This window comes from Melospiza melodia, chromosome 4 (assembly GCF_035770615.1).
Source record: "Melospiza melodia melodia isolate bMelMel2 chromosome 4, bMelMel2.pri, whole genome shotgun sequence".
Classification (NCBI taxonomy): domain Eukaryota; kingdom Metazoa; phylum Chordata; class Aves; order Passeriformes; family Passerellidae; genus Melospiza; species Melospiza melodia.
In genome coordinates this window covers 74,074,868-74,100,097 of record NC_086197.1, presented here as the reverse complement: position 1 = coordinate 74,100,097, position 25,230 = coordinate 74,074,868, and the positions used below count along the sequence as shown (strand labels likewise).

Below are 25,230 nucleotides of genomic sequence, written 5' to 3'. Positions count from 1 at the left end.
AAAATGGAATTCCTTTTACAATTTGAGTACTGAATTTGAAATTTGGGTAGCAACCAGAATGGACATATAAAAAACCAGAAATTACAGAAGTTGTGAGTAAATATAGGGATCTTCATTGGCACTAACACAGTCTCACCATATTTCTTCCAGTTTTTACTTTTGGCCTTGCTTTGGCATCCTCTCACATTTTTATCACTTAACAGGATAGAAATAATTGGGGAGAAATACAATCCCATTGCTACCTGCAAGGCTGAATATTCTGTCTCAGAAACCAAGTTTCCTGAGCTAGCCAAGAAACTGATAGTGGGTTTGTCAACCCCACAAGCTGTGGTGAACAGAAGCACTCTGGCAGGGTCCTGTGCTGCTCAGCAGAAGACTTCTACTATGAAAAGCACATCTGTGCATCAGAAGGGGGAGCCTGGAAGTGTCTGCAAGGGCAGCAACTTCAGGGAGCAAAAGGAAGCAATGCAGAATTCTCTGCCATGCACACGTCTGGTAGGGGTGGGAGGGGTTTGGGTTTGTTTTTTATGAGAGAGGTGAAGGTAGGAAGATTAGATAGGAAGGAAAAACAGATAAGTCAGGAATTTCAAGAGTTAAACTGTCCTTAAAACTAATTCTCCCACTGAGATGAAAGGAGCAGCTTGCACGTGGCCTCAGCTGTGCAGCTGCATACCCAGGTTTCCCCTCCACCAGGGACTTCATCATCTACAGCTTTTCAGGCTCAGTGCAACTTGAAATGAATGTGAGTAGTATCTACATGAGGTATACAATTCTATTCCTTCCACAAGGCACAGCTGTACCAGACATTCTGCTTCTACCCAAAATTTTTCTCAAACATTTTGTGTGCAGGAACCAAAGAGTAATGTGGAAAGAGACTGCCAGAGGTGCATGTGACTTAAAGCACCAAAAGGCTTTCTTAGATCAGTGTCCAAAACTGAGGGGATACAGCTGCTCCCCTGAAGATGCAGGGCTCTGTCCCTGTTTTTCATAGGCTTTAAAACCAGGATCCTATGCCAGCAACCAATCTGAGATATTGGCAAATAGACTCTGTAACCAAGGTATCACAGTCTGATTTGGGGGGGAAAACACAAAACAAAAGAAAACAAATGTACCACTAAAAGCGATTAAAATGTGCATGTTTACAAGTAGGGTTTAATTCTGCTTGTATCGTATTATCAACACGCAGCCACTTTTTGTGCTGTCTGCTGACAGCATTTGATGCATTTTTCCTCCTGTGCTTATTTTTAGTTGCCATAGGAACTTTCTTATTTCCTGTCAGCTGATGTCCTTATTTAGTACTATTAATTGGATAAAAGGGTGTTGATTCTGGTACTCCAGATGCTGAAAAAAAGTGCACTTTACAAAGACAGAACACACATTTCAGTTTACTCAGACTTTTATTCACTTATTTCTATCAATATTCAATTCAAAAAGCTGGGTACAGTAATAGCAGTTGTTATCACATCGGTGGAATCTGGAGTAGATCCTCTCCAGTCTTTTCTTCTTGATCTAAGTTTGATCTAAGTTTCCCTCCCACTACCATAAATATACTTACATGAAATAGTATCTTTTGTCTGTATAGCTTGTAGGTTCATTCCTTCTCACTTCCCGCATACCTAATTATCTTTTTTTCCAACAAAAAAATCCTCAAAACTGCTGTTAAAATGCATAGGAGTGAAAAGAAAATTTTCCAACATATGAAGAAACATAGTCTGGAAAAACATTGGGACCTGAAGGGGGGTTCTTTTTGGCAAATACCAGTTCTTCTTCTCTTACATATAATAAGATTAATTTTCAATTAAATTTATTGTGTGGCCATAGAGCAATAAAGAATGACTGGAATTGACTGAGAACTACAGCAGCTTAAACTGGCATTTTCTTTATGCACATCAACTATGAAATTTCCACAGATCTTCCCATGAACTGGTCACATATTTGGAGAAAAAAACTTGTTTAACATATATATTTGCATTTGAGTTACAATTCCATTGCAAGCTTATTCTAGTGGTTCTTTGGAAAAAACTTAGGAAAATAGCAAAAATGTACAAATACACAAATGTATTCCCTTTTCCAGTTCATATCACTGCTCCTCATAAGATGGAGGAAAACAAGTAGCTTGGAATAAAGAAACTGGCAAATTAGCAAGCATTTAAAACTTTGGAAAATAATTCCTGTGGTGTGACTTAAATCATGCAAATGCAGTCTAAGGTTTTATTCAAGCATCCTAAAGATAACTTGAATCTCCTCACTGACTTCTGGGCCTGCAGGATTAGTCCCACTGAATGGGTAACTGGGGTATTAATGAGCTTGCTGTGGCACTAGGAGGATAGGAATTCTGTTTGGGAATAGTCCCAGAGCATATGGTGTATGCTCTTGCTGAGACAAGCACTGTCAAGTGTTTTAGTTGCTATAACTCAATGGACATCTGAGGCAAAAGATTTCCAGCCTCATCCTGGAAGCCTCAGCATTAAGGGTTCCTTTTGCAGAAGTCCTTTCCAGCCTCCTCAGCCCAGCCCCACCACCAGCAAAACTGTCATCAATTGACCCTAGGACAAATTGTTGTGCAAATACTAATGCTGACTTTATTTAGGCCTTGCAAAATTAAGGAAAAACATCTATTCGACAGCAAAAGCTTTTATTATTTAGGAAAAGAAGAATGTACCAAGCAACTCTTTTCTTCTAAACAGGAAGAACTGAAGGTTTTAGGGATTGGAAACTTATTCTTCTAACCAGTTTTTTCTTTTAAAAATGGTTTTTAAAAGCACCTTCTTTTGTAAAAGAAAGCGTACATGTAGATGGAAGTTGGTTTAATTTATTAGTGAGAATCAGAGAAAATAATTAGGTTCATTACTTCACTGTAAGACCGTTTGGGAGATTTAAAGACCTGGAAAATTAATTTATATGTCCAGATATTGAAATTTAAAACTGAACTGAGAAAAAAAATTCTTAACTAGAATTTGCCCATAATGCCTTTTCCCAAAACAAATCTCCTAGTTGAACCAGGAGTCAAATAGTTACCATTATATAACAACATTAAATTAAATAAATATTAACAGTAAATAATGATACTTAATTTAAGTTACCATTATATAATAATGGTAAATTAAATAAATGGTAAATTAAACAAAATAAATTGCTGTCCCTAACAATTGGCAATTTTTTATTTATTTTCATTAATAAGCTACCAGCCTGATATATTTTAACATATGGGAGAAATGTGGACCAATCTATAAGGGCAGTCATGCCAAGCTAAACAGACAATCCCAGTTGTTGTTACTAATACGCAGTAGCATTTATAACATTATACAATTATAACATTTATAACATTATACATTTATAACATTACATTAAATTTGAAGGAAACTGCAAATGTATCAGGCTTACTTGCAAAACCATGGCTCAAGATCTGGTTAGAAGTAGCTTAGATGGGGAAAATCCACCTGCAACTGAAGTGGATGTTGACTTTCCTTTTCCTTTCCATAGAACCAACTGGGTCAGCCAGCACAGAGCTAAGTGCTGGGAGGCTGTGAAACACAGTTTGATCTGGGCAGTGCTCCGTGGGGAAGCTGGGGTGGGCCCTGGAGGGGTGGAGTGCCAGGAGGTTCCAGGGTCAAATGAGAGATGACTGTGACATTCAATCAGTTATGCTGGGAGTGCCCACCCAAGCCACATCCCACTGGGAAGGGAGGGAGGGAGGCAGGAAGGAAGGAAGGACAGACAAAGCCAGGTTCACTGTGTGACAGCAGCCAGAGAAAGGTGAGCATGAGAACAAGCCCAAAGCACCCCATGAAGTCAAAGGCCTCAAAGACCAAAATCACCTCTAGAAACAAAACTGAAGTATTGCTCTTCCTCCTTTTTGCCCCACTGCAGTGGGGACAGGAAAGGATCGTATTCTCACCACCTTGCTGTGGGGCTGGCACTGAGCATGAGAGCACGTTTGCTTTTTCCACTGAGCAAACACTGGCCCAGCAGTGACTCTGTAAGATTTGCCAAAGGATGAAGCAAGTTATGAGAACCATGCCACTAGACTCAGACACTAATAACATTACAGGGACATTTGAGGATACGGTTGTACTTACCAAAGTATGAGAAGCAACGTCACCCTCTCTAAGTTATACAAATGAAAGAAGGTTATTTAGTGTCCATCTGGTTTTGCTCAAGAGATAGTAAATTACTATTCCTCAAATGTCTGCTGAAGGCTTTTTGAGCTGCCCGACAATAGGATTTTTCCTAGCCTACAGATGTCACCTTCCATGTTATCGGAGATCAACATGACGCACTCCCACTTTTTATACCTCTTTCTTTAAGGCAGCGTGATTGCTTGTTTACAGAACATGGAGACTAGTACAGCTCAGGGAACGAAAAATTAACAGGTACTATCCAGCAGAGGGAGCACAGTAACGCAAAAAATCCTCAGCCCTAAGGTGAGGAAATTTTCTATTAAAACCCACAATAACTGGCAATCTGAGTTTACTGTTTTAGCACATGGCATGGAAGAGACAGAATTTAACTAAAAATAGAGAGATGTGAGAGAGGAATGTCAAACAAATACAAGTAGTAAAAGAATTTATTTCTTGATATTTTCATTTGTAATAAGGCAAATGCAACTTAACTGCTGAAAAAATTGAGGTTTAAAAGAAGGGATCAAGGATGATCTTGGAAAGAGTAATAACATTTATTTTAAAATCTGGATTTTAATTTAATAGAACTGGCTGCTTTGGCTGAAAGACTCAAGTACTGCTTTCAGTTTGATGGTGCACTTCCTCTTGCTCCTAATGAAGTCACATATCTCAGAAATAACTGATGCACCCATTCATTTGGAGTATGTGTAATTTTTAGAGTTCAATATGACAAAAATCATACTCGATATGTTCTGTCTTCTGTGCCTGTTACACTTTCTAGTCTAATCAAGCTCAAATATTTGTGAATTAAAACAGGAAACAAGAGCTAATACTTATTTTTATAAGAAATTATCATCAACCAGAGAAAGAACCCATCACAGTTTGATGTGACTTACATGAACTACAGTAATTAAAGAAACAATGTAATATCTTAAAATTGTTGCCATCTTAAATGCAAACATTTCTCAGGGTGCATTTCATTAATATATTTATACCACAGAATTTTTTAATTAGTGCATCTAAATTCTAAACTGTGCCACTGACTGTTATTTGACCTTTGGCAATTCACAGTCTTTCTAAGAGAGTTTCTGTTATCTTTGTAATGAAAATCATATTGATTTCACAGCTGGGTACAGTGTAACAGCAGCTTTGCCTGCTGGTAGAAAGTGGTTGAAATAAAAACATAATTTTAAAAGGAAAGAGAGAAGAAAGAACTGGATGTTCTGATCAGAAATGCTAACTACAGATAACTCGAGATAGAATATTGTCGGTTTAACTCTTATTTGTTTTCCAAAGAAAAAGCCAAGCATGATGAAGACTGATTAGCTCTATTTCCTGTTAAGCAAACTTAACTTCTCTCCACAAACTAGCAGTAAGATTAACAGCTGAAACAAAACATCTATACTGCTAAATATTGAAAATGTCCCCATCCAGCAGATTTTTCATTTTGTTGTATAATGTCCTAAGGAAATGAGGCTTATGCAGGCACATTATCCATTCACTCAACTATTACCCCAATTTCCCTGGTAATTTTTCAACCTCTTGGACAATTTGAAACAAATCTAGAACAGTGGAAGTCATAGAGATGTTAAAGACTTTAGATCACCAGATCCAGCTGAGATTGTATGAAGTTTAATGGACACTTGATACATCTGCTAGTTGCACCTGTCCCTGCTCACTAAAACTAACTCCAGAAGTAGACTGGAAGTAGGGCATTGCAAGAGGTTTCTCACTCCCATTTGTCCTGGTTCTGGCAAGGGACAGGTTTAGTTGTTGCAGTAACCAGGAGGGACATGGGCAGGACCCACAGGTTATTCTGTACCACCTCACATGATTTCCCAGAGGAAAGGGGTCCCTTCTGGATCACCTGGTGTGCTGGAGGGAGTGCTTGGGTGTTGTTGGGGCTCTGCATGGTGACCATTTATGTGTGATATTGCTATTGTTACAGTTCATTGCAGGGGTGTTTTTTTAATTTCATTGCCAGTAAATTTAAATTTCTTTCAGTAAATTGTTCTTTTCTCAGTCTGTGATGTTTACCTTTTGCTTTTCCAATTCTCCTCTCCATCCCACCACAGGGGAGGGAGAGGGGAACAGGGGAATGAGTGAGTGGCACATGGTTTAGAGTGTTTCAATGAGAACACTAAACTGGGAAATGCCATTCCTAAATCACAACACCAATAATGGTTTAAAGACATAGCATCTTTACACTGACAGGAGAAGGTGATCCACAGAAAGCAAAGGTGTCATCTTGGGGAAAAGTCTGAAGAATTATTTCTTAAACATACTGAAACTGTTTTGCTTATATACTTGTGTATTCTACTGCTCTTCTAAAATATCTTATTTCATCAGTCCAACATAAATTCATTTATTTTTACATAATTCTATTTTAGTAATGTGCTAAGGTCACAGTAAACTTTGTAAATTATTTTAAAAACATGATGACTTCACTAAGGATATTAAAATTGTAGTCCAAACTAACTTCAAAAAGTCTCATTAAAAGTTCCTTACTGCTTATGACCAAAGTGTTCTCATGATCCTCTATAGTCGCATAAATCCAACACATTAACTTTTAGAAAGCTTTACTGTCTTTTTTCCATCTAACAAATACAAATGCCTTTTGCGAGGCCAAGACAATCCCTCACTATCCCACAGTAGCCAACAAAGTGTCTAGCACAGGCAGGCTCCTTAAAAGCCCCACTCATTTTCAGCTACATGGCGGCCACTATTCAAACCTGGTGTGTGGTACGAATAGGTGTGGATGGTGACCAAGTAGAAACAAGAAAAAATTGATTAACCTCAGCCACACATGGACACACACACACATACACAAACACACATACACATGTGCATCCCCAAACAAACGGATAAATCCATGTGAAAGAAGATACTTGATGTCAAATCAAGAAAGACAAGGATAAGAGAAAGACAAGCAACTACCAGAAAGGGTCCAGCAGAGGGCTACAAAGGTGACAAGAGAAATGGAGCATTATTCTATTCTAGGAGTGATACTAGCCTCTTATGAGGATTGTCTGAGTGAGTTGGGCCTGGTTAGCTTGAAGAAGAGACAACAGAGAAGGGATCTCATTAAGATTCACACAAATATGCATCACCATAGAATCAGTCTGAAATATTATGTAGGGTGCCACAGTATATTAAAGCACTATTTTTAAAACACGAGTTTCTGTTACTATATAGTAAACCCTAGCTGAATCTCAGGGATGGAAATAAGCCCACATGTGTGCTGCAAGTCTTCCTACATGGCTACATCACCAATGGCAAATGTGTGGGGTAAGTAAATCATAAGCCCTAGATTACACTCATACACACTAGATTACCATGCTCTTTAAGAGCAGGGGGCAGTGGCTTATGCCACTTTGAGAGGTGGTGTCCTTCCCTCCAAGATGTGCTGTCTTCCTCCAACAGCCAGCACCGTGCCGCCATCAGCAGCCTCTGCTGACACAATTGGTCTGGTGTCAAGATATTTGTGGCTCTGGGGAACAGAGCAAACCAGCTCTGATCCTTATATCCCAGTTCTGCACTTCCCAGAATGCTTGGGTTCTGCTCTTCCCAACTTTGTGTTAGCTCCATCATTAGGTATTGCCATGGGGTCCTCCTCTACCATGGCATTAATAGTATTTTTTGTCTCACAGAAGAGCTATGACATGTCCCAGCAGCATAGAGCGATTTAATAATAAAATCAGCAAATGAAACAGCCTTTCTAAATTCCAATGGGTGTAGCAACAATCATTTAAAAATCTCAGCTATCTAGGAATGTCTGTTTAGCTGCTGTCAAGGTATATATTCAAAATTTAAAATTTCTGATTACCTGATAGGATATACTATGGCTACTACATTTCAGAGAAACAAATATTTTTTGTGGTAAATGTTCTTACCACAAAGCTCTTGGGTACAATTTTTTTTCCTGAATGCAAGAATTCACATGAACATGCTTTGTAAAAACAAAGGGGGAAAAAGAGTGGAGCCAAAACCAAAACTGAAAAAGTATCTCTCAGGAAGGTACTCAGATGAAGAGAAATATTTTTTTACCCACAGACCACTATGGACCATGAAGGCTGTGCCAAATTGATACTCACTTATCTAGGTTAATGGTCATAATGAACCATCTGTTGCTATGAAACTGTTTAAAATCTATTGTGTCTATTGAATGTAAGGAAATGTACCTGTAAAACCACTCTGAACATGTGCCTGAGCTTCATTAGAGAACATGAATGGCCAGAATAGAGGTCCTGATTTTAAAAATATAACAAAAATCTGTGAAGATTTTTGCTTCTTGCAACTATTTCCTTTCAAGCTTCTCAGTTTAAAAAAATGATTGATTGTTTATCAAAGTTATTTTCATTTTACTGTGTTTTTCATATAAACACATTCTAAAGAGCTACAGCCTTGGAAAATTTAGGTACATCAACAGGTTGCTGGATGGTGCAGTTTTCAGTGGGCTGGACCACTGTTTACCTTTTTTTACAGATAACAATGAGTTTTTGCCTTATAACTCAGTGTTGTAATATGTTCCAGGACTTTGCTGTGAGTCACAGTCTGAAAAATATCAGTCCTATTGGTCTTGCTTTAAGCAACTGACTGCAAAAAGTAGAAGCTACAAGATTTTGAGAAGGCAGAGCATCTTGCCAGTACGTTCCATGGACAGAGTGGCCTGTTACTGAGGCCAGATCCATTCCAATAACTGACCAATATTATTTAAAGCTAACTTCAGATAACCTCTACCCTGTGCTGAAATCTATAGGGCATGTATATATGCAGGAGCATAGGTATCCAAGTCTAGAATTTACACTCCAGTGAAGCCTCCAAAATTTTGTCTCTTTTCCCCATTCATTGAGTAAGCACCTATTACATTTACAGTGCATCAGTCTCTACTGTTGCAGCTTGCAAAGTCACCTAAATTCACATATCACTGGACCCAAACATAGCTATTTCAATGACAAATAAAAATATCAATTGTATGCATCTGTTCCCCTTGTCTCCAATGAGAAAGATGAAGGGAGGAATGAGGTTTGACACAAGCCTGGGTGAGGTGAAGAGTCCAGCCAGCCAAATTCAGTTCCATGAATATGGAACCCGTAGGGACAGTGGTCTCCCAGGGTGCACACCTGAAGAACCCAAGGAAGGACAGGCAGTGTTTCCCATGAGCCAGGACCCAGGATTCAGATGAGCATGGTTCCAGTGGCACCAAGTGCAGTTTGTTGCTCAGCCCTGATGGTCGATGGTGCCCTTCTTCAGGATCAAGATCTGCTGAGGTCTAAGCAGCTGAAGGAGAAAGAAACAGAATAGTCAAGTCAAATTTCTGTGATGTTCTGCAGTAGAAGTGCTATGTCCCAGTCATATTACAGGCAAGGTAAAGAAACTGCATTCAAGTTATAATCTGAAAAATAAAGAATGCCCAGAATAAAACAAATAAATAAATTCTAAACTTTGTGTCCCAAGTATGTGTTTGAGAGTTGTGATTTACAAGTGGTTAGTCAGCTGCCCTGGCCCAACCATTTTATTCTGGAAGACTCAACTGCAAATACAACTAATACAGTAAAAAGGACTCTTAAAGTTATCTCTGAAGAATCTACACTTTATCCTTTTAGATTTTTAATGGATTTCACATGATGTACAATTTTAGAGAACTGAAGTGCTACTTCTAATATTTCCAGTTAAATGAAATCTTTAAAATAGAAGGAATGATAAAATAAAAATCTAAAATTATACTTAGCATTCTGAATGCAATTAGGACATTCAATTGATTTCTGAGGTTCCCACATGAGTGATCTACAGTGATATCATTCAGTACAACCGTAACAGGTGCCAAAAAGTAATTTTAAACAAATTAATTTTGTCACATTATCTGTTTTTTCCCTATTACAGCCACCTTTCCAAGTACTCCTGTGCAATTATCTAAAAGAAGGTATATAAAAAAGTACTTTGTTCCAAGATACATTTCCATTTTTCATTACAAGATCACTGGAGAAACAGCATTGTTTGCTCTCCTTTCTACAGAAGGATTTTATCACTGCTTGAAGACATTAAGAAGATAGTGTAAGAAGTGTACATGAATCCTATCCTTTAAACTACAGTTTTACTACAAGAATAAAACATACAGAAGAACTAGAAGGGACCTCCAGATGACACCTAATACATCCTCCTGCCTGCAGGAAGCAGTTTTTCAAGGACTCTGATCTTACAGATCTCCAATTGAGATGGAAACTCCAAAGGCTTGCCAAGTAATCTATTCCCTATCCTCACCATTAAAGTTTTCTGTAATTTTAAAAATAAATCTTCCCTGCTGTAATTTAGCCTATTACTTCTTGTTCTATCCAACAGGCAAAGGAAATAGATTGTTCTTTTCCTCCTCGGAGCAACCTCTTGTATTATAGTGTCTTCATTCTATCTTTTCTGTCAGACTAAATGAAGATAATTTTTTTTTTCCTTTTACGTTATAATTTTTACAGTTCTGTCTTTTTTGTCACTTTCCTTTGGACTGTTTTCAGTTGATTGTCTTCTTTCCTCAAGACATGGTGTTAAAATTCAGTACGAAATTATGATTTGTTAGTACCAGATTTCATCTAATTATTTAAATAATGAAGCTAATCATCTGCCAGGAGAAGGATACCAAAGCTCTCATTCTAGTAATTGTCCTGCTGAAAACCAAAGTCAAAAGTTAGATTAATTAAAGCACAATTCATTGAAAATCAATCTAAGGAAGCTTGTTTTCCTTTTGGATTTGTGTCTTAAGCCTGACTGACCAAACATCTAAGAAAACACAAACTCTGATTCAAGTTTATTAGCATGACACTATTTCTATGAGCTTTCTGGTGTCCACTAAGTGAAACTCCTATGAAGTCTTTCCCTCAGTGCTGTCTATCCCAGATATGAGCCTCAGGGATGACAGCTGGAGTAGATGGGGGAAGAAGGAGCAGGAGGTGCCAGCAACTGGACTATAAACAGCTGGTGCAGGTTTTAATGGCTGATTCTGGATTAGGCTGTGAGTTTACTAGTTCTGTTGACTGACAAAACAGCCCCTACCATAAGCCCACCTCACCAGCTATTCCAAACAGCAGCATGATTTCCTAAGCCCTACTTCTCAAAGAGACTGCATGGTTTCCTTGCAACAGTTGTGCGCTATATAAACAATGCCTTATTACACCCTATCTTGGTGTAGAGATTTTAGATCTCCTGTTGTATTAAAGGATTTTAAAGTTTTAAATGAGACATGAATGTGAGAACATCTATTCCCTTTCTTTCTTTCTTCTCCCAAGAGAAAAATATATGCGGATCCTGCATTCAACATGCTGTCCTTTATTTTGTTTTTATAGTAGTTTAAGTAATAAATCCTGTTGTGTATAGGTGGATCCACTCAAGGATTACATAAGATATTCATTATGTGAGACAAAAGGTCAGCCTATGTATTCATTCCTGCAGGACTAAGGAATGAATACTTGTGTCACCAATGATGATATCAATTCCATGGTCAGGAGTTATGATTGTGACTCTAGGATTTTGGTCATAAATAAGTAAGAGGGTAGTGGTATTTCTATTTGGTTTAATTTGAAAAACTTCTGTATCAGACAACATTTTATAAAATCACTATTTTCAAATGTGTTTGATATTTCAAATTACATTGAATGCTGGGGATTTCAGGAACAGTGCCATGAAACTTGAACAGTACAGCAGCCTTAAGAAACTGCTTCAACCTACTGAGGAATTGTCACATTTGCTTCTAGTTACTCCGGTAACTTTGATACTAAGGACTACAGACACTGTTACTTTCAAGAAGCTGTCTTGCTATTATGAACCACCTCTTCAAAAGCATCTACCTTCTTTCCTAGTGATTATAGAGGAACTTTGGAGGCTATTTCTGCCACCAACTATCCAACATTAGGTACCCAACTGGCCTCCCTTTTTTTCTTTGCCAGAGTTTAGACACTTTAAATACAGTACATAATGTGATCAGTGAAGGATGGGAACCAGGAGACCAAATGAGAGAGGTGTAAAATCTCATGAAAAGATTTTCTACAGAGCAAGCAGTGACTGACCTGACAAATAAATCAGAGCAAGACCAGAGACAAAGCTGCTAAAACAGGCTGAAGAATAGAGCAGGCAGAAAGAGATAAATACAATAGTGAGAGAGAAAATCAGCTTGTCTTGGCTATGTAAGAACAGAGATAAGGACTGGAGGAACTCGAAGTGATTGGCAAAATGACTGGAGCCTCAAGCTCCTAGATCAAGGTCTTACTAAATAAAAAGGTGTTAAACAGAAGCCCAGATGAAGAACCTTATCAACTAAATTAGGAGAATGGGAGTAAGACACAAGGACAGGTACTAGAGCAGAGTTACAGAAGTTGAGGAGGCAGTGGCAGACAAATACATAGCAGTGGAAAAAGACAGAAAAGTGTCTCAGCCTCAAGATTTATTCATTGTTGGAAAATGCAAGCTTCATCACCACCAAAGCTGGCCACATGAGAGGAGTAGACTACTACTTACGAGCTATTCCATCTTATCCAGCTACAAGACGTGGTGTCTCCACATACAGTGTAGCAAAACAGACCTTGTTCACTATGAAATTTTTCTCCTTTTAATAGGTCTCAACTGGACATATAGTCAAAGTTTCTAGAGGTAGATAAAGCTGCTAAGTTACTTTGGTCTCACGTCTACACAAACAGACTACACTACCGACTGTCTTTCTGTAATTACTTCAATATTTATGTTTGAGTTCTTATTTGAAGATGGATACAGGATTGGTAGTTACACTATTTAAAAAATCCACACCATTCCTATCTGAATTTCACTTTACTTTTGAAACACTGGCACTTCGTATGCCTTTTTTCCCTATGCATGTAACGGTTCTGTTCTACCCATAAAATTATCTGGTGTAAGTAAGCTTCTGTCTTTATAATATTAATTCCATAAAGATATTTACACACCAACAATAAAGAAGCAAGATCACATTTTCTACCATTTTTTCCTTCTTTCACATCTCTTCCTAAGACTGAACGGGGCAAATTTCTAAAGTAGACAAGTTTGTGGACAAAGAATCCATAAAGTTTTGCTTAAACCACTGTAACAAATTGTTTTAACATTGTTTAATCTTTAAATACATTGAATGCATATAATGTAACTAAATAAAATGTGGGATGAATTTGCAGAAATTTCAATATTTGAGTTTTACTGGATGTGACCATGTAAACAGGATGTAATGTTTACTTACTATAAAGCCCATGTTAAGGACACCATAAAACAATGTTTTTCAAATTGCAATTAGTTAAAGACCAGGGAAAAGGCAAGTAGGACACCAGCTTCTTACAGGTGCAAAACCAGCCTACTGAATTCATGCAGTGAAAAAATATTCCTGCAAGTGTACAACCTGCTTTAACCTGTGGGTTTGGAGCAAGGCAGAGATACAAGAGATTTTTGTTACTCGGCACCAGTTCTTGGAAGGTTCAAAGGTACTGCAGAGCTTCACCATCTCCAACAAGTGAGACACTTGTTGGTAGCTACTTGCATTTCTATGAACCGACACTTTTGCCACAAGGCAAGGAATCTTAGCCTTATTACCTTGACAGCCCTTCAAATCTGCTAGCTCACGTCTTAGGCCTAAATGAGATTCCCATTACAGGAAGCTCCCACCCTGCCTCACCTGCAGGCTGCACAACCCCTCCATCAAGAGCTTGGAAAAAGGCAGCTGAAGACAGGAGCACTTGGCACAGGCCAGGATATGCTCCTCAGCATGCCCCAGTGGCACAGCAAGTAGGAAACTCCCCTGGAATGCAGCCATTCCCCACCAGCTTGCTTGGGCAGCTTCCTGATCAGAGGTTTCTGTGGAATCCACTCCCACTTCTCCTCCCACACTGCTAAGGAAGCCTCTGAACCTTGAGCTGGGCTGTGACTTGCTCCAGGCAAAGGGCATCCAGAATTACGCAGTGTGATGCAGGGCAGAGGAACAAATAACACAGCATGTCTCCAGCACTTCAGCCATAAAGTGGGGGTGGAAGCATTCCTATCATGACCTGCCTGTTGACACAACTCCAGAGGAAAGAAGAGCTCCCATCCCAATTCATGCTACTTGAGATGATTTTAAAAAACCAGACAACCAAACAGGATATCAATTAATTACATTTAATGCTTCTGCTAATTTATTCTCTAATCTTCATCAGCAAGATAAAGCCTTCAAGGGCCACTCCATCTGTGCCAAAACATGGTGCTAGTGGTTGCTGTAAGGACCTACAATTGCTCACCACTGCTTTGGGCCATCCACTCTTTTGTCATTTTCACCTACCTGCCAACAACCTGCTAAAGGAAACGTGGAATTGGGCATTATACAAACAACCAACTGATAGGAGGGACAGAGAAAATGGCACAATGTTTGGAGAAAACAACATGGCTTAGAAGTTCAGGAGCATTCTCCCCTTTCCTGTACCTGTTGATTCATCAGAACTATCTTTCTTCTCTCTCCTTTATCTAATGTATGTTTGCAGCTTCAACCCAATCTTTTCAAGTTCCTCTCTGCTCCTGAGAAGGAGCATAGTGCTAGGAGGTCCAGAATAAGAAGATGAGGTTGTTCCTCTGTTCACATGCCAGTAAACAAATTCACAGAGGGAACTTAGCATGCATTATATAATAACCTGCAGTCAGAATATGTACCCGATATGGATTTGGTACACTTGGAAAATTGTTTAGAATCTGTCAGCCAACTCAATCTAAAAGTTCTGGAGCTATCTGAAAGCAAGCTTGCTAAAGTGTAAATATGGCTCTCATTAGAGCCATTTTTCAGTAAGAACACCAAAGGCACTTATTGCATTTAAATGCTGAATGCACCACTGACTCACATATCGACCATGACCAGTTCATACGTAGTAGAGTCCCCATACACAGCTGGCGTTGCCAAGCTGGTAACTTACAGTTAACTCAGCAAGGCTGAGAGTTGTTGTCCCAATTGCAAATGCAATGCAAACTGCATTGCAAAATTCTTGTTAAGTGCTTCAATTCACTCTCAAACAAGTGAGGAGAAATATCAAGGGAATGTGAGGGTGGGATCCATCTCATCCACCTTGACATATCTACATCAATGAAGTTTAGAGACTGATTCATCTGACTAAAAGTAGATGCCTGTTTTAAAATGAGTTGACTCACTTTATGGATAATATTGACTGTTTTGACTAGATCCCCATTGACCATGACTTCAAGCCTATCAGCTGCCTCTACACACTCTAAAACAGGAGAGAAATTCAATGAGTTTGCCTGAAGGCTAGGGATATTCCAGGACATGATCAAGTAAACTAGCAGCTAATATAGACTGTTTTCCAGTTCTCATTTTAGAGGAAATATCAATGATTCTACAGAGACATCACCAGAGCAGAAATTATACTGAGATAATATAGATAGTCATTAAGTAGGCATTAATTAAAAATGAGGGGCAAAAATGAGGTAGAAAGGAATGGTTTATTTTTAAATTTTTCCATAAGTATGAAGATGTGTTTTTACAATGTGATTTTATACTGTGCATATGCATACCAACCATATATACACCATTCATGAATATTCACTAAAAATCAACAAAGTATTTTTATGTAATCAAAGTGCTGGCACATTAGGAAGATCGTATGTTTGATAGTTTTCAGATTATATCACAGGCTTTAAACTATTGCTTATAAAAATATTCTGATCTTGAAATTTCAAAGCTATTCAAATAGAAATTATTTTCTGAACTACAGGGAAAAAGACTTATAAGTGACAACTTTTTTAATAGAACCATGTTCTTGTGACCAGCATGTGAATGATGCTTTTAGTATATGCACTGAATATAGCATGTTTTTGGATCACAGAACCTCAGCTAAAACAAAACTGAAGAGCCACATAATTTTTCTTACAGACCATGATCTAATTTAATCCAAGGGTTGAAATCTGATAAATATTTTTTCCTTCCCCATTTGGCAAATCTCATTTCCCCTTCCCCACAATTCTAATAAAATATAAGCCAGCATGTTGATTTGTTAACAAACCACTGAGGAAAGGAAGAAGGTCTATATTCTAACTGTTTTATCATAGAGAAAGAGGCATCAAACTAATGATGAAATGCTGTATTTAAGACAAAATACAAGAAACATCTTCAAGTTACCAAACGTTAAAAATAAGGAGGATTTTTTTCTTAAATATAAAGATTACGATTATCCACTCACTTATCCTGTTACCTACACCTGTGGAAGCTGCTGCAAAACTGGGAATCATTTTACTAGAAGAAGGAAAAATCATATAGTCCACTAAATATGTATCATGTTTATTAATTTTTAGTGACAAAAATTTTCTCATAAAACGTATAGAATTTGATCAGTCATGAAGAGATAATGACTTTTTTTCCCAAGCACTATGTGTGCTTGGGAAAAAAAGTGCATACTTTTGAATGTGCATACTTTTTAACGAAGTCCTAATGTATATTAGCTTTTCAACCTATACAATTATTCCTGCAATGCATACCTATATTTACTGCCCTGCACAGCACAGAATACAGCAACACCACCTTCTCATATAGTTTTGCTAATGCTGAAGTTAAGTAGAGTGTCTGAAAATGGAAATTAGCACCAGTTAGAAAACAATTATCATCTAACTCCAAAAAGGGGCCAAATGTAACCATGTACACTAGCTACAAGTATGCATTCACTATTAGCAGATAGGAAACTCACAAAGGAAAACAATTTAAAGTCCTGAAAACAATAGGGCCTCTCCAAAACATCTGCCACTTCCTACAACCTCCAATTTCATTTTAGGACAACAGGAAAGAAAACGTCCCTCAAAGCAATCCTGTTCAATCATCCTCTTATGTCTTTCATGTCTTCAGGAGAGAAGCCTGCAGTCTTTGAAAACACATCCATTCTACTTTAAATTGACTATTAAGAACCAGATTCAAAAAGATATTCAGACCTTAGGGCTCTTCATTGAAACTTGCAGTTCTCAAAGGAAAACTCAGCTGCCATGTTTAAGTGTTGAAATGTGTAGGTGACTCATCTTTGGCACTGGAGCTCTCTGACAGTAAGGGTTCGAGCAGGTCTGCAGTGATAAATTACTGCCATTTGCTGGTTTTTGCTCCTCTTCTCTGATGGACAAGTTGAAAGTGATCCCTGGAGGTCTGCTAGTTCAACTTCCCATTCAAAGCATCTTGTACTAAAGCAACTTGACTAGTCAAGTTTTGAATTTCTTCAAGGTCTGAGATTCCACAATATTGACTTAAAGTCCATTCCAGCATTTGATTATACTAACAGTGAAAATGTTTTTCCTTACAGGGAGAATTTCCTGTATTGCGACTTATGTCCATTAGCTCTCCTCCTGTCACCATACATCTCCAAGATGAGTTTGGATCCCTTTCCTCTACTCACCCTACCACACTAGGCTCATACACATGTGCTTCAGCCTGTGTGATCTTAGTGACTCTGCTGCACTCAAAACCATGTGTCAGTCTCTTGTGCTGGGCAGCAAAAACTGTACTCCAGAAGCAGTCTCACAAGCACCAGAGAGAGGGAACAATTACTTCCCTAGACCTGCTGGTTACAGCTTGCTAATACAATGTGGGATGAGGCTGACCTTGTTTGCCCCAACTGCCAACTTGTGCTCATCGTGTCCACCAGTACCACAGGTCCCTTTCTACAAAGCTGCTCTTCAGTCAGTTCATCTCCAGCATGTGCAAGAAATCTCACCTGTCTTTGCTGAGCTTGGTGAGACTCCTGGAAATGCATTCTGCCAGGTTGTCTTGGTCCCTCTAAGCAACAGCCCTGCCCTCTGGCATATCAACTCCTTCCCTGAAGGCTAGTATGATCCATGAATCTGCTGATAGTGCAAGCTCCCCCATTAGATCAGATCATTAGCAGTGAAGACACCAAACTGCACTTACCCCAGAATCTGTCCCTGAGGAGGACTGCCACTAGCAACCAGCTGTGGGATGGACTTTATACTGCCACTCACAACCTGTCTGGCCTGGAATTTCAACCAGTTTTCCATCCACTTTATAATCTGTTTATTCTGTCCATATTTTGACTGGTAGGTTACTATCAAAGACTTTGGGAAAAGCTCTGCTAAAGGCAAGGTAAACAACATTCACAACTCTTCCCTCATCCATGGAATCAGTCCACTTCACAATGATCAATCAATCAGGTTCATCAGTGGCAATTTGCCCATGGTAAATTCATGCTGCCTATTTTTAATCACCTTCTTGCAGTTCATAAGCTCAGAAATGGTTTCCAGGAGGCAATATCTTCCAGGTGACTGGAAGAGGTTAGAGTTCTTAGCCTGTAGTTCCCTGGATCCTCTTTCTCAGCCTTCTTGGGTATGATGGGTATGACACTTGCTTCTTCTCACCATGGACCTCTCCTCTCACCACAGTGAAGTAGATGGGTAGCACACTCACGCTGCCACTGGCTAGATTTTGTATTTGCAGTCAGTCTAGAGTGCTCTGTTCATCCATACCAGCCTTGCATCACCTTTGCTTACCTTTCTTGACTTGGAAGGGACCAGTTCTGTGTTTTGAGAAGGTTGTTCTTGAAGTTCAACTAGCTGTGCCAGGGCACCTGATTGCTTCTCATGTGATCCTGTCCAACAGATTCCCAAACAAGCTGAAATTTGCCCTTTGGAAGTAAAGACTGGTAATTGTATTAGTTTTCTTCTTTATCTCAGGATTTTAAACTATAAAAACTCAGAGTTGCAGCCAAAGCTGCCTTCAACCTCTACACTCTCAGACAGATTGTTCATGAGTAATAAGTAATTCCAGCCAGGGCATCTCCTCTAGTTACCTCACAAATCACCTATGTCAGGAAATTGTCATTGAATTTTCTGCACTTAAACCATGTTTCAAGCGCCGACATCTTTAGAACCTGGTGTTCCATAGAATAAGGAGTTGCACTTTCACTGTTTTGACAGCAGAGATCTCACTTCACCTCCAAAAACTGAATACCCTTATCACCTGTCACAGGGAATCTTGGGGAGAAGGCTCCTTTACCACAGCTGTAGTGCTGAGGAATAGTGTGGCTCTGATGCAAAGGGCTAGTAACATATCTCAAGGATAAATGTGATAAGGAGGTTAGAAATGTGGTGCCAAGGCCCCTTGTGACAGGTGCTACCTTCATCGCCTCTACTGAGGCTAGGAGTGGACAAGGAGACTAAGGGGACATTCTCAGGTTGTTGGTGCTAGCTCTGGAGATGAGTAGAGCAGCCTTCCTCATACTGAGTCCTATCCACTCACCAGCGTGGAACACACAGCACACCAAGGCTCACCAGTGCCAATGCTGGCACATTTGCAGTCACTTCACATAGGCTTTTACCAGATGCAGCAGCAGTGGATATGACTCCCTGTTGGCATATTTCACTTCCAATGAGCTTCCTTTATAATTTCACGTGCCCAAGAAGTCTTGACATAGTGAGAATTAGAGCTGCTTCCTTCAGGAAGACACCTTAGGAAAATGGCCCCATATTGATTCCGCAATGAAGAGTTTTGTCAGTTCACAGCTCCTGCTATTTAATGTGGCCATAGAATTCTGAATTTAATGATGTCTACATAACTTTCTAAGTCTGTAATTCTGCTGTTCAAGCTCCTAAACTCTTCTTGTTCTAAAATAATGATGAACTAAACATTTATCAGAAATACATGACCTTCTGAGCAGTTAAGGCTCTTGGTTTGCACTGGAGATGGCAGGACCCAGACTTTTTAGCCAGGCTGAGTGAAAAGTTGCCTTTGGAGAAAACTTGTAGAGGCAAATCCGTATCTTGAATGTCTAATAAACAGAAAACAACTCTTTTCCTGTCTGATACTCACCTCAGCACTGTCCCCAAGAGAAACTTGTGTGGGGCGCTCCTTAAATCATATCCTACACAAAAAAGGGAAACGTCTCTGAGCTTGAGTAATGGGAAATTGTTAATCCTGAAGGTGACAGAGTCTCTGCCAGGAAGCATTTACATTCTTAAGCAAAGGTCTTTCAGTTACCTCCATGCACAACTTTATACATTAAAAATCCCATAATGTTATTGAAGATTTCACAAATATGCAGTTATTTTTTTAGATTACAGGAAAGTTCTCTTGAAATAGAAAAATACTCTGTGTGAAAATTAGTTTGGTATCAGTTGAAAAGTCATGTTTAGTATCTCCATTTTTAATAATTAGCTGGTCTTGATTTTTCTTCTACCACTTAAGACAAATAAAACTTCAAATTGCTATTTGGAAAAAAAAATCAAAATTATTTGAAGGATCTTCAGTGAAATTAAAAACTTTAGTGGATGTTAACTGTATGTGAAACACCAATGACTACAGTTAAAGAAAAATTGTGATGCTGCCCTCCCAGTTCAGTCTTGGCAGTTCTGAAGCACCTGGCTCCTTTTATTATAGATGAATTGCAGAACTAGGCCCTGGTTTAGAAGGGAACTGCAGTAAAACAAGAGAGAAATCCTATCATAACAGCAAGCGCTTTATATAGTATTTCTCAGTTTCATGTGAAGCACAACAGCTGGGCTAGAAAAGTATGGACTTTTACCTAAAATATGACATTTTGCTTTTAAAAGAGGGAAATATAAGTTATCCTGTTTCTTCATTTCCATTCCTGACTTCCCATATCCTCTGCTTTACTCACATAATAAATGCAGATTCTTTTTTATGTCTTAAGGTTTTTCACTGAATAACATTAATTTACTTAACTTTGACTACTCTGAGCTTGACTACTCTGAGCTTGTCTCAAGGTCTAAATTGCACATATCTTTTCATTCATATGCAGAAGCATTTGACTTGTCCTTCTGGAGCCTTCCAAGGCTTTCAAGAAATTTAGTCACACACGTACTGGGACTCTTACACAGGATTAGCCATTGCACTATTCTGCAAAAACTGAGCCATTAGCTGTTGAAGACAGAGGAGGTGTGAGGATGTTGTTGCTGCACTATTCTGGGCTCCAGACAAACCCTTCTGCATCACTGGAATGGTAAAAATTCTACTGTGAGCTGTTAGAAGAGCTATCTCTCTTTATTCCCATTTTCCTAAAGTACAGCATGGATTTGATATAATTGCATGGGGAAGGGAAGGAATTCTAATTGAAAATCAACAGTTAAAAGTCTGTACTTCTTTTTCAGTTGCTTAACTTTACTGTTTGCAACATAAAATTAAATCTGGGATTAACTGCACTTTGCTTCTCCTCTCCACATTTACGGGGGTGTCATGAATCTCCAGATAGATATTCTGTAGCTCCAGTGGCAAAGTGCTACTGAAAAGAGGCCAAGGAAGTGGAAGATGGAAAGAACTCTAAAATGGATGAGAAGTACAGAGAGCTAAAACTGATAGGTCTATGGGAGGGCAGCAGCAGACAAGGCAGTGTTTTGGTACTTCAGTATTCAGGTTTAATATTGACTGAAAACACTAATCTTACCAAAATAAAGCCTATGATATCATGTCCTCTGTCCCTCTCATCTATATGAAAACATGTAGGAAGCATACCACTCCTACAACATCCCTTATTTGCAAGACTTTAGATGTGGAATTTATTTCATATATGCAATTATTTTAAAACTTGTCCATATAAAAATAAAGGGGGGAAAAAAGGATATAGGTAAAAAAAAAATTCTAAATATAGATGTGCCATGTTCCAAAAGGTCCTATATTAGATTCTTCATAAGTGGATGAGAGAAACTTCTTTCCAAATCTCAGTCTTGAAAATACTCAGCAGACTCTATGCTCAACTTCTCTCCATCTCCAAGGCCTGCAGACTCCAAATTTTAGGTCTTTGGATGCAGCACAAAGTTTGGGGGCAAACAGACCCAAAGCTGGCAACAGAAGGAAAATATAACACTGTTGTTATCAGCCAAAAAACCTTTCCTAACTCATTTTTGTATCATCTCTGTCCATCCCACACGGACATGCTACATATAAAATGAAAGTTAGTTTTCTATTTCTGTTTTCTTAAAAACACCACAAGATGACAGTTGTACCCCAACCCTCCTGAAAAAGAAATAAGAGCACAGTTAACAATTCAGCCAGGTGCACTCCTTTCAAAATGCCTGTGACAACTGGGCTAAGCAAACTAGAGGAAATATTTATCAAAAGAGTCATCACTTTATCATCCTTTTAAAGAGCAACAAGGAAGTGCCAGCAGCACCTAACTGCCTTGACTTCAGATTTCTTCCACTCTTTCACCAGTGATAACAAGGGGGACAGCATTCTGTCCTGTTGTTATCTGATTAGTGTGGATGCTGGAGCCTTTGAAGGAGGACTAGAGGAAGAAGGACTCCTGTCTTTCTCTGATTCTTATTTCTACATTCTCTTGCACTGATGCTGCCCTTTACACAGTGGTTGCAAGTCCATTTAAAAGACAATTTTTTCCTGTAAATTTTCAGCTGAATTAATCTTCATCTATGTTGCAGTACAGGTGTGTGAAATGCTAATGCCAAGAGGAAGGAACAGAGGACAAAAATGCACGATGTGCTTCTTTTTGGAGGCAGCACCTAGTTTAGGCTATTAAGAAATTGTGGAACAACTTGTTACCTAACTACTAGGAGTGATTCCAGATCCTGCCATCAGTTTTGAGAATTTAGTGCATAACTGCAGAAAGCCATTTTGCTGGAGGGCAAAACTATCACTAACATTCAGAAGCTACCCAGACTAGAAAGGCTACAAATTCATAAGCTACTAGTTTGGCAACTCAACTGCTGCATTAGGTTAGCAACATCATTATCTAAATTATTTATCTGCAGGTTTTCAGCATCAGGGATTTACCCAAAATCTCAGTTGTTCCTGTAAGGAAACAGCACCGTGAGAGACCCATGTTGGTCAAGAGGACGCCTGCACACATACTTTCATGTCTCAGAAGTGATCCCACGAAACAACTACCTCCTTAGTTACATTACATTCCATATTTTGAGATGTGAGCTTTTATATCAAAAATTGTCCAATAAAAGAGTTAGGAGTTGTCTGCCAGGATTTTTCTTCCCCAGAGGTTTAAGGGGCTCTTAAAGAACATGGAATATTTGTCCCCAAATAATTTATGTATGCAGAGTCTCAAGTTAATACATAATCTGGCACATAACTCAAGAGTTACTTCCTGTAGTAGCTAGTTTGTGGTAATGACTTGTCATTTCTGTAGATTGTGTAAACTGCTGGCTCTGTTTTCATACTTCTATAAAATCTGTTTGCAGAGTTTGTACTTCTTCTTTCATTACAATCAGGCAGAAGTTCAAATAAAAAAACTTTATTGCTCATGTCTGTAAGTTAAATAACAACTGAAAAGTATAAAATGCTTTTATGTTTTTAAACCAATATAACAATGTGCAAAACACTGGTAAGTTCTAGTGAAATTACAGTGTACTTTCACAAGTGACTGACGTGCAAAGGAGTAACACAATTACTGCCTGCTTGCAGTTCTGCCATCTCCTCTCTGCACACCCTTATTTCTTGTCTAAGTGGTTCATCATGGAGTATATGAGAAAGAGCTCAGTATGGCTAAACTCTGGGATCAAACACTACTAATGTATATACATTCAAACTGTGCTTTCTATCTTATTTCCAGACCAAAAAATGTTAACAATCTATTTTTCTCTTCCATCTTTACAAAAATGCTTAAAACTCATTTTTTAGAGATCAAGATATATATGAAGTACTTTAAAGTTGTAAACTCTTACTAAAAGTTAATTAGCAACATTGCTGTAGAACATGAGCTCAACTGGTGAGCTTCTTTGCAAGTATCTTTACTTACCATCTTTGAGTAGTGAATTGGCAGCAGTTTTGTCTAACTAATTTTGACATGAATGAAGGATGATAAAGCAAACTGCTTAATCAGTACTTAAATCCTCACTACTTTTAAACATCCATAAGACATTACACAGAACACTAGTACTCCAGTTTTAAGAGATGATCCAGCATTTTCTGAGAAACGACACTCAACTCCTGGACTGCAGTTCCAACAGATATACATGTATATACAAACCTCCTTTAGGTACGTGAGTTCATGTCTTGGAAGTAATGCTGGAAGCTGTGACTTTAGGAGCTCCTGCTCTCTGGCTGATAGGTGGGGGCACCAGCACAAAGAACAGTGCACAAGCAGGCTGGTACAGTGCTGTGTTTGATAGTTTGTGCTCCAAATGTGCCACCCAAGATAGCTGGCCTGCAGTGGCCTCTACCCCTGACACACCCAGGCTTCTGCACATGCCTGTTTACTACTTCCTTTCCACATGTTAAACTTCCCATAACTTTATTTGCATTTACAAAGCTGTGGGTGTTAATATTTACAGCTACTCCATATTAAAGATCAGCAAGCTTTACTAAGGCAGTAACAAACCAATTAGGTGATCAGTGGCTTTGCTTTAGCTATTTTAAAATTTGTTCATAACATCCAGTGCACAGTACTATGGTGTGGCAATGGACAAAACTCCATCAAACAGGACACCACTTTCAAAACACCTAGAAAGCTGTGATATTTCAATGTGCACGACAGCTTTATAAAATGCTGGCAACTGTACCGCATATGTTTTCTGGTGGAGTTTGGTCATATAAGGCAGGGGGAGATGTGCTGAGTTACCAAAAGGCCATTTAGAATCCTCTCTGCCAATTTTTCCTTCAGAAATTTGCTAACATCGCATCCTCTCGCTTTCCATGAAAAGATGGTGAAGAATATTGAAGCTGCTTCAACTATTTGTTTGAGAAGTGCCTGATTCCCTCCAGCCAGCACTGAACCAGTTGCAGGCATATAGAAGTCTGCTTCACTGACCTCTATACTTAGGAACCACAACTGGTCATTGAAACAAGCAAGGACAAACAAAAAGCAAGTCCTTCTTTCTGCCTCTTCCCTGGAACAAGATGTTGAGAATATCATCAAAATAGCCAGTGGAGTATTCAATGAAAAGATTTTTTTACATAACAGTATTATTGAATTCAAGCCATAAACCTCTTTATTCTACAGTAATTGTGCATATGAAGATCATATACTGGAATTAGAAACTCTTCCCTTTCCACAACTATAGGTTTGGGGTGTTTTTTTTTTTTATTTTGGGGTTTTTTTGTGCTTTTTGGGGTTGGTTGGTTTCTTGTTTGGCTGGGGTTTTTTGGTTTTTTTTTTGTGTTCCCCCCCCATCAAGAAAGACGTATGTG

General features: G+C 38.7%; 1 long non-coding RNA gene across 3 annotated transcripts in view; it reads right to left on the bottom strand.

The window, feature by feature from the left end:
* Nucleotides 1-1,378: 1,378 nt before the first annotated feature.
* LOC134417683 (uncharacterized) overlaps nucleotides 1,379-25,230 on the bottom strand; it is a 33,680-nt gene continuing 9,828 nt past the window's right edge. For 2 of the 3 annotated variants that reach the window (XR_010027612.1, XR_010027613.1), the window contains one exon: nucleotides 1,379-9,401. This is a non-coding gene — a long non-coding RNA (uncharacterized LOC134417683). Of the gene's footprint in view, nucleotides 9,402-19,929; nucleotides 21,915-25,230 lie in introns of all 3 variants that reach the window. The other variant, XR_010027614.1, reaches the window with a different exon arrangement.